The sequence below is a fragment of the Ovis aries genome, chromosome 1, assembly GCF_016772045.2.
Source record: "Ovis aries strain OAR_USU_Benz2616 breed Rambouillet chromosome 1, ARS-UI_Ramb_v3.0, whole genome shotgun sequence".
Classification (NCBI taxonomy): Eukaryota; Metazoa; Chordata; class Mammalia; order Artiodactyla; family Bovidae; genus Ovis; species Ovis aries.
Window position 1 is genome coordinate 83,985,937 of NC_056054.1, and position 10,663 is coordinate 83,996,599.

Sequence of the window (10,663 nt, forward strand, 5' to 3'; positions counted from 1 at the left end):
ACACAAATGGTAATTGAGGTATGCACAGTTTAGATGGTATCCCCAAGTTCACACAACTAGTAAACAGTGGAGCTAAAATTAAAACCACATCTGTAAACTCCTAGATGATTCTTAGAGTTTATTCAATTCTTTTTCATTTAGCATCTCTATCTGAAATACTACTACCTAATTAATTTAGTTATTTAAACCAGTATTTATTTGACATGTAGAATTTCATGGTCTGATTTCCTTTCTTCAAGATTATACTAAGGTATTAGCCTTATATGCAAATAAAGTTTTAGTTAAAACGATATTTATTATAATATTGTTTAAAAATAAAACAACAATTAACAGAAATATAAACAGCCCCAAATTCCAAAATGGGCAAGCAGTTTAAAATATTATGAAATACAGGGTATTCTCAAATATTAATGGCATGTAAAGTGTTCACCAAGTATATAATCTTAAGTTTTTTTAAGTACTAAAAAGCTTACAAAGTAGTCTCACAGTAAACTTATAACTTTACTGTCTTTTTCCTTGAATACTTCATTCATGAAATTCCATTCAGCATTTTACTTTTTTTAAAATGTCACTGTCTGACTCTTAAAATTCTCCTGATTCTAGTTCCGTATAGGAAATATATCCCTCTTCTCTACAAAAAGACAAATTTTAATGATAGAAAAAATATAAGTATTAAATAATCCATAGTCTCAATGGAAAACAAAGGGGCCTTTTTCTAAGCAGCTCTGAGAAAAACTGTGAAAATTTTAGGAAACTGCATTGGGTTTATAACAAAACCTTAGAGCACCAAAAAAAGAAAGCAAGCAAGAAAGAAAAATTTCATCAAGCAAATACAAAAAATAAAATTGCCTTTAGAAAACCTGAACCCAAGGTCTAGATCCCCCACTACAGGATGGAGTGCGAGTAAGCCGAAGAGTAGTCAGCAGGTTGTTCATCCAAGTCAAGCACCATCTTCCAGATGCTTGGCTGTGATGTTTGTTCTCAGCAAATGCTGTGAAATTAACTCTTGAAATAATGTAGAACATATTTCTTGATAAAGCTCAAGGATAGGTTTTGCAGCCAGAGAATTAGTGGGATTCCTTGGGTAATTTTACCATGGAATAAGCAAAGGTTACAAAAAAGCTCTTTTTACTTTCACAGAGCTGATCATTAAACATTTAACAGAACACCACATAGCTGCAAGGGAGACTGGAAGATAAAAACTTTTCTTTTTATTATTGTTCTAAGCTGACCATATTTCCATCCCATATTTTGCTGGCAGAGAGGATGGAATGGCAGAAAACTAACAGCAACCGATACACAGAGAGATGTGATTTTAGGTTTTGAAAGTTAAAAACTTGATTACTAAAATAATTTCAGATCTCTACATAAAGAATGGCTTCTTGAAGAACAAATAATACTTAAAATGGAATTAGTAATCTAGAAGAAATATTTACTTTTTTCTACATGCATGCTCAGTTACTCAATCATGTCAGACTCTTACACTATGGACTATAGCCTGCCAGGCTCCTCTGTTCATGGGATTTTCTGGGGAAGAATACTGGAGTGGATTGTCATTTCTTCCTCTAGAAGATCTTTGTGACCCAGGGTTTGAACCCCCATTTCCTGTGTCTACTACACGGGCAGATGGATTCTTTACCACTGAGCCACCTGGGAAGCCCATTTGTTTCCACAATATAGTACAAAATAAAACTAACATTAAACTATACAGAAAATTTAAACACATAGAGGGTAGATCTGAAAGGTTCAATATCTGTAATAATAGAAATTTCACAAGCAATGTAAGTATTCTACAAACAAAGAATAGAAATAATGGAAGAAGATAAAATATCAAATAGTTAACATAGAAAACTTTCCCTTAGAGACATATCTAGGACAAACCTTCATGTAATCTGGGATGTCAAAGGATAAAAAGAAATTTCTATCATATTCAAAATAAGAAAAATAAGCTATCTATGTTAGATTGAAAATCAAACCATAAGTAACTAACATTTACTTAAGAGTAAACAATGAACTTGATTTTAACTATGGATAGAGTGCAAATTGGGGGCAATTTGACACATTTTACAAAACTGTTAAAAGTGCATATCCTTAGAGTGATGAGATGATTATTCTAGTAGCTATCTTCTGCGAATATCGGCACACATGTGCAAGGACATATGTAAAAAATTGTGGCAGTGTGTAGCAAAAACTAGAGTCCACCTAGGGTTTTCTCGCCCAAGAGTAGTTAAATACACTTTAATATTTTCATATTATAGAAATCTATATAAGCAGTTAAAAGAAAAAGTGATATCTCAATGTGCTATGAGGAAGGATTCTATACATTAAGTAAGGAGCAAGTTGCAGAACAATGGATATAATTTGCATATGCAGATAAGTGCAAAGGATACACAAAAAGTCATTAATAGCAATTAATCTTAGCATTGGTAAAGGGAGATATCGTCCACTCTTTCTTTCACATATTTGTTTAACCCTTGATTTTCTCATAAATAGCGAACACTTCTCCAGCATTATTTTTTAAAGTTATACTAGAATATATTTATGAGCAAAGGCTAGATTTCCAAGAAATATGGATAGTCCAAAAATGGTGGGAAAAATACAATAATAAAAAGCCAATATCCTTATGAGTTACAATTTTCATACTTAGGCAGAAATCATGACATTTGATAAATTTGATCATTAGAAAAACTAAAATACAAAACAGCTCCTACCACTAAAGAAAAAGAAAAGGAAAAGTATATGGAAAACAAATATCATAAGAAATTGAAGAAACAGAAGCATATATCATGCATAATAAAGGTACTAGATAAATGCATACATATATACATATGTATAATATTTAAAAGTTTTAAGTAGAATAAAGAGTTTAAATAGCTTGTCCAAAATTATATAGCTAAGAAAACAAAGATATGATAAGACTGGAATTTTACTCAAGCAGTATCACTGAAGGGCTCAAGGCCTGACTACCCTGCTGCCCACTTATAACTAGCAAGTGCTGGCTATAGGGGCAAGTCAAAGCCAAGAGTCAGGACACAACAAGCTCTCTCAGGCCCTATTGGTAAATGTTTAAGTCAGTTCAGAATTCCTGGACATAAATCTATAAAGTAATTAAAATACCTTCAAAATATGACTACCTTTTAATTCAGCGATCTCATATATAGAAATTAACACTAAGAAAATAATCAGATGAGTATTTAAAACAGTCTTGTGAAATTGTGAAGACCACTTGAGTATCCAACAATAATGGACTGGTTAAAGTAATTGTGATGTATATAGATAGATAAAGATCTAGATATACAGAGAGATATTCACACATAGGCATAGAAATTTGTTAACTTTTACATATTTTAAGAGGTGAGAATGTAAGATATTTCCTGTGCTCCCATTAATGAAACTATATGTCTATAGAAGTGTGTCTGGAAATATATTAAATTTCCTCCAGACATATTTATTGAGCATCTAATAGAGACGCCAGCACTATATAGTGGTTATAAGTACCCTCCCTGCAGCCAGGTAGCCTAAAGGAATCCCAAATCTGCTGCTTGCCTGCCCTACGGACTTTGGCAAATCATGCAAGATCTCTCAGTGGGAATGAATGCTATGAAGAAAAGTGCATAAGAAGAATAGAGAAAGATGGTAGATCAGTTAGAGTGGTTATGGTCTCAAGAGAAAAATTAGATTTCCAGGGAATAGAATCCTACGCAGAAGGAATTTCAAATGAAAAAGCCTGAGGTTTGGCAGTTTGTGGAGTGTTCTGGGAGGATCAGGAGGTCAAGGTGGCCACAGTAGAGTAAATCATATCCAAATGTTCATAGTTGAATGCCTGGAGCTAGTTTTCTTTTCATACTTGTTTGGATTTTTGCAATTAGCATGAGGTACCTCTACAATGGAAAACAACAAAAATATTCACATTGGGAAAAAGAAAATAGCAAGTTACTCTATTTCTGATTACTCTCTGCAATCAGTATTATCAGTGTTCCATTTCTTAAAAATACATACTCAAACTTTCTAAGTAAAATTCAAAGCCATCTGCTTATTCCGGCTCTCATGGGAGGACTTAGCAGTGAGAAGTTTTGCTCATGAGTCTGCTCAGGATAGGGCTGTTTTAATGCTTTGCTCTTTACCATCCCTCCACCCTCCAACCATATTTGATTACAAACCATTTTTAACTTTAAATGACTTTTTTAAAATTGGCATTTCCCTCATGTGCCAAAAGTAATAAGCATATATTTTAAAAGAAGAAAATGAATTTGATAAAATATTTGGCTTGGCTAGAAATGTTTTCAGTGGTTTATTAACTGCAAAGTAATTCCCTACTGAATGCCAGAGATCCTGCGCAAGATGTTGCCTGGGGCTAAATAATATGTGTTCACCTTTTAATCACACTGACAGAAGGGAAATGGAAAGCAAGTCTTCTAGTACTCAACATGCAGTCTTTATTTTAGTGGAGAGGAGCATTAAGTATGAATAGCACCAAATATCATATAATTCAAAAAAAAAGTTTATTATTTTGTTTGGTAGTATAGTATATAGGTATTTCCAATAATCTTGGAATTCACTCCCATTCAAATAATGAAATTATACTGTCAAATTGAAAGTCCCTATCTTATTCATCTTGTCTATTTCTGCCTGATCTTCAAGCTTCTAATGGACAGCATCCTTCCCTTCCCAGAATATATATTCATCATTTTCAAGAGCCATGGCTTGAAAAAAATTATAGGTTTCTTTGGCTCATCTTTGCAGTCAGGTTCACAATATTACCAGTGTAACAGGGACCCTAGACCTTATTTACTGAGCTGTTGTACAGGTGCTTGACTTGACAGCTCTGTTATAAGCAGATTGAAGGCAGGAAGTAGTGTCGTATTTACATTTTAATCCTGAGCAACTAACACATTGCTTGGCAGGTAACAAATGTACAATATTTGTTTGTCAAAAGACAATTAAAAGATAATTCTGGACTACAGTATACTTCATGTTGTTATAACAGAAATTTGCAGTTTTATTTCAATAGCAATTTTCTTTCTACTCTACATCCAATTCTCCAAGTCCAGTAAGAAAGTCAGCAAGGACACAATCTAATCGAAGAAATTTATTAGTGAGAACGATTCCAGTCTGAATTTATATCTTCAGTTTTATATCCTTAATGTTTTTTAAAAAAATTATTTTCTAGAGGAAGCCAAAAGTAGCTAGGGTGAAAACTCAACTCATTAACTATTCTGAACTAAAATAGGTCTTGGTCATTGTTTGGCTTTGGACACTATTATGTAAACTTGAAATATTTGGCTTTTCTTTCATTTATCTTTATTTACTTATTTCTCCTCTATATATATTGTTATACAATTTTTAAGGGTTTGCTCCCTTTACAGTTATTATAAAATAGTGATTATATACCCCATTTGTACTATACATCCCTGTAACCTTATACTCAATAGTTTGTACCTCTTACTCCCGCACCTCTACGTTGCTCCTCCTCCCCCACTGATAACCCCCAATTTCCTCTGAATATATGTGATTCTGTTTCATTTTTGTTATATTTACTAGTTTGTTGTATTGCTTAGATTCCAGTTATAAGAGATAGCATAGAGTATTTGTCTTTCTCCGACTTATTTCACTTAGAATAATGCCCTCCAAGAGTATCCATGTTGCTGCAAATAGCAAAATTTAACTATTTTTTATGATTTGGTAGTATCCCATTGTGTATATGCATATCATATCTTCTTTATCCTGGAGAATTTGGTTTTGTTTTGCTTGGGGAACAAACAAAACACAGAGTATAAGAGATTTAATAGAATTAAGTAGATTATCCATTTTATATGCACCTTCCATCCTCAAACTCACCCCTTATTCTTTGGTGATAATTAATCTTTCTGCGAAAGCAACAAAGAACAGGGAGTGGACCATTTAAAGACAATCAGCAGCCCTGTCATTAACAAAGCACAGGCAAGATGCCTTCTATTCAACATTCTCTTCCTACCAATAGGCCATTTAAACACCTGAGTGCAGCCTTCAGGTGCACTCCAGTGGCTACCTTCAGAATTATCTCCATATATTTCTGTTTTTTAACTGATATGTTCTTTTCTTCTATTTATTTATTTATTTGACTGCATTCGGTCTCAGTTGCAGCACTTGGAATCTTTGTTGAATCATGCAGGATCTTTCATTGTGGCACACAACTCTCCAGTGGTGGCAGGCAGGCTTAGATGCTCCATGGTGAATGGAATCCTAGTTTCCTGACCAGGAATTGAACCCTCATCAATAGCAAGGCCAACCTTCAACCACTGGACAACCAGGGAAGTCCCAACACCTATACATTTCTTTTTATCCCTTGAAATCCCCACTTCTGTAAAAAATTTAGAGGATAGAGGTAGAGACAATAATCAGTGACCTTTGACTGCATTATTGAGATTTTTCTTCTTCTAATACATTCTGCCAAACTCTAGCTACTAGTAGCTATTAGTAAGTGGCATCTCTCTCTTTCACACAGTGGTATACCTCTCTGCCTTTCCTTACTGGATCTTTGATTTTAGCATATCTCAAACAGCAACTTTTGAGTTTCACTGTAGTGATTAGATTTTATAGTTCCTGTCCTTTTGTCAGAAACTTCCATTTTGTAAATGAAATTCACCTCCCTCCATGCAGCGGTTATGAATCTCCTACCACCTCCCATCTTATTCTCACTGCTATATGCAGCAGCTCTGGACTTCTGAAACACCACATTCTCTATCAGACAGTCTACACATTGAAATCCAAGAAAACAGCAGCTAAAGTCTTTTTTTTAGATCTAGAACCTCATTCATCATCTGCTAGCAATTTAAAGTTTTAAAATTATACTGTATCATAGTCTTTTGGAACGTTCTATTTATGACACATTGCTCTCATTTCAATATAGTTTTGTGGGTGGGTGTGTCATTGTAGGAGCTGAAGCAGAAGAGAAAGTTCATTAAATAATCATTTCACACTTTATAATATATGCACCTAATAAACACACTGAAAGATTTAAAATATTCCAGGGAGGCTGTATTCATAGAGGCAGTTTGAAATATGATTTGAGCAATTATAAAAATATATTTATCAAATGCAGACAACCAATCTGTGTATTTCATGGGAAAATATTTAAACTCTGACTTCACTTCCTAGCCATCATTATATCCATCATATATAGCCAGTGTTCTAATGTTCTAACATTTTTATTTCTACCACAAACTCACCACCATTTACTTTGTCTTTATCATATCCTGCTTAAGGAAAAGAATATATGTTTAATATAGGCATGTGTATATGCATATATTAGTATAATCAAGATATAAGAGAGTTTGTAATAAACATGGGGTGAAAATGAAACTGAAAATATATTAAATAATTAAAAAACTAAATGAAACAAGTTATTAGTATGGATTATCTTTTTGAATGGATTAATCTGACATCACAACAAATAATGATTAATCTACCTTTGAACACATATTTATTTTGTCTTTCCTTTCTCACTGATAAAAGTTAATACATGTGTTAAAGACTGTCTGCTTAGGTGGCCATCTAACATTTTGTTAGTGCTGTTAGCAAAAGTCTGGTATTTAAAGAGATCAAACCCTCTAGACCTAACACAGACATAAGTCTCCTTGATATTACCATTTTTGCTTTGGCAAGAATAATTCATGTGACTTCTTGAATAACAGATACAAGACAGTGAGTGCCCATGGCTTTGGAGAAAGCTTTTGCATGTGTTATTCATTTTTGTCTTTGTTTTAAACAGAGGTTAATTAACCCCAAATTTCTTGGAATATAGAATTTAATTTTCTGGGTATAATGTAAGAAAATTAGCATAAGACATGAAGGCCCAGCTGAGAAGAAAATGATTCAGATACCAACCTCTAATCTTTAAGAGGAAGTACACTGGATAGATGGTCTGGTCCAGTTCCAAACCCACCAGAGGCCCTCAGACAATTCCATGGAGACCTCAGGAGCTGAGGTGGCACTTCAGTTTTCCCATATTGAAGCACAGGGTCTAGGACTTGTTGTGCCCACAACAAACAGATGCTGGATGCAGGCTGCTTCACAGGAAGGGGCACACCTTTAACTGGGGAAATGGAAGGAATGCATCTGCAAGCATCTTGGCAGCCTTAGCTGTAAGCTCCTTCACTCCGGAGAGAATATTCTAGGTGAAACAGACAGGTATTACACAAGGTTCTTTCAACCATCAAAATAAAAATGGAAAGATGAAGAAAATATCCAGATAAAATTCTGGAACAAATATTACATTGTGTGTTTTCTGAACAAATGAAGCGAAGAGAGCAAAGGAGAGAGAAAGAGAAGGATGAGGTACCATCTTTATATACTTATTCTCACAAAACAGCATGCCTTATATATAATAGATATGCTGAGTAAATAAATGAATGAAAAAGCTACTCTTCTCATTCTATAAAAATATCACATGCATTTGATGTTTAGATTATAAACATTTTCAGTCAAGAAACTGCCTCGCTCACTGTCATTCTGAAGATAGAAGTTTGGTTCCTTGTAAACTTTTCTAAATATTATCTTATAGGAAGAGTTAATTTATATAGACATATTTAACATTTGACAGGAAATTTACTCTCCTTAATCAATACAAAGCAGACAACTGGGTTTTACTCTTTTGAGAAGAAAACTGAAGCAAATGAAGCATACCTAGTAAACCGTTTTGTAGTCTTCATTGGTCTGTATCTAGCCATGTTAATGGTATCTTAAAATCAGTAATTCAATGTGCTTTTAAATAACTCTTTAAATATTCAACCATTACCATAATTTATATAAATAATATCTCCTCACTTCTAACCAAAGGACTTTTTTTTCTTAGTTTCTTTTGTATTCATATCAAATTATACCTTTTATTGTTTTTAGGTATACTAAAATGTTGAAGAATGATAAATATTTACCAAGTATATTTAGATTTTATAATTATCCTTTAGAAGCAGTTTACTTTTGAGCTATTATTCCATATAATTTCATATTTTCCTTTAAAGAAAGTTTAATGATGCTGCCATAATAACACATAATCTTTAATTAAAAGGAGTTATGAAACACAAGACATAAAACACCTACTTACAAGCTATACCAAATAGTCTTAAATGTAAAAGCTTCAAAAATTTTTCACATTCTTTGTAATAGAAAGATTATTTCAAGAAGCACCATTATATACTAGTAAAATTCTAAAGTTTTATTTTGTAAATCTTTGAGGTGTTACCTGGTCAAAACATTATGCTAGAAATAAAGAGGTAAATAAGTTTTTTATCTGTATTCATAAATGTTATAACACTGAAACTAATGTATCATATTGATACATTATGAAAATAGTACATCATACTGCAAAATAAATTAAAATAAATTAAATTAGTATAAGCAAAGGGGAATGATGAAATTATTTCAATCATAGGGACAAGGGAAGATTTTATATTAACCTCTGATGAAATATTTATCCATTGCAACTGTTTCCTTCTCTGCTTATCCCACTAAACTGTGAATTTATAAGTGGAATTAAGTGTTCATCACAGTATTTCCTAAAGCCGATCCACAGAGCTCTGAGCTGACAAATGACCTTTTAGCTTTTAGGTAAGTTAATATGTAAATTACTTACATCTTGAAGGATGAGTTCCAGCTCCATAGAGAACTTTCCAAGTTGAGTTAGAGATGTTGGCTTGTTCACACAGTCAGTTGCTATATGTTTAACGTTCATTTTGAAAAATGCAGAGGCAAATGTTTCTGAAATAATAGGTTGATGGCGTATTATAGAATACCTTGAATGCCATACAACAGAATTTGATGTTTACTTCTTTTGTAGGTAAAGCATTAGGAATTTTATTCACTATTAAGTGGGAGGATAAGCAAAGGGAGGAGGTTAGAATGATCCTTGTGGTAAGAGATTAGAGTCGGAGACTCTAATGAATTCATGTTTAGGTTAATACAGACACAGGTAGGTATTTACAGAGAAATATTTGTAGATGTGTATGTATAAAAGAGCTAGTATAGGTACATACATCCATGTCAGGTTAGAGGGCCTAAAAATAACAAGAACTCAGTAGTAATAAAAACACTCAATGTACAAATCTTGGTTTCTTATACCATTTTCCTATAAGAAGAATCAGAGCTCCATTAAAAAGCATTGATTCTAGAAATGGGGTAGGAAATATTTAAGATGAACCTAGAGCATCTTTAGTGCCAGAAAACAAGCACTCAAAAGAAAATAATGATCAGTTCAGTTCAGTCACTCAGTTGTGTCTGACACTGCAACCCCATGGACTGCAGCATGCCAGGCCTCCCTATCCTTCACCAACTCCTAGAGCTTACTCAAACTCATGTCCATCAAGTTGGTAATGCCATCCAACCATCTCATCCTCTGTCATCCCCTTCTCCTCCAGCCTTGAATCTTTCCCAGCATCAGGGTCTTTTCCAATGAGTCAGTTCTTCACATCAGGTGGCCAAAATATTGGAGTTTCAGCCTCAGCCTCAGTCCTTCCAATGAACATTCAGGACTGATTTCCTTTAGGATAAACTGGTTGGATCTCCTTGCAGTCCAAGGGACTACCGAAAGTCTTCTCTGACACCATGGTTCAAAAGCATCAACTCTTTGGCACTCAGCTTTCTTTATAGTCCAACTCTCACATCCATACATGACTACTGGAAAAACCAT

At 33.7% G+C, this 10,663-nt stretch overlaps 1 pseudogene; it reads right to left on the bottom strand.

Annotated features, from left to right (window-relative positions):
• LOC101102199 (BRISC complex subunit Abraxas 2-like) overlaps positions 1-9,709 on the bottom strand; it is a 50,494-nt pseudogene extending 40,785 nt beyond the window's left edge.
• Between the last annotated feature and the right edge of the window lie 954 nt (positions 9,710-10,663).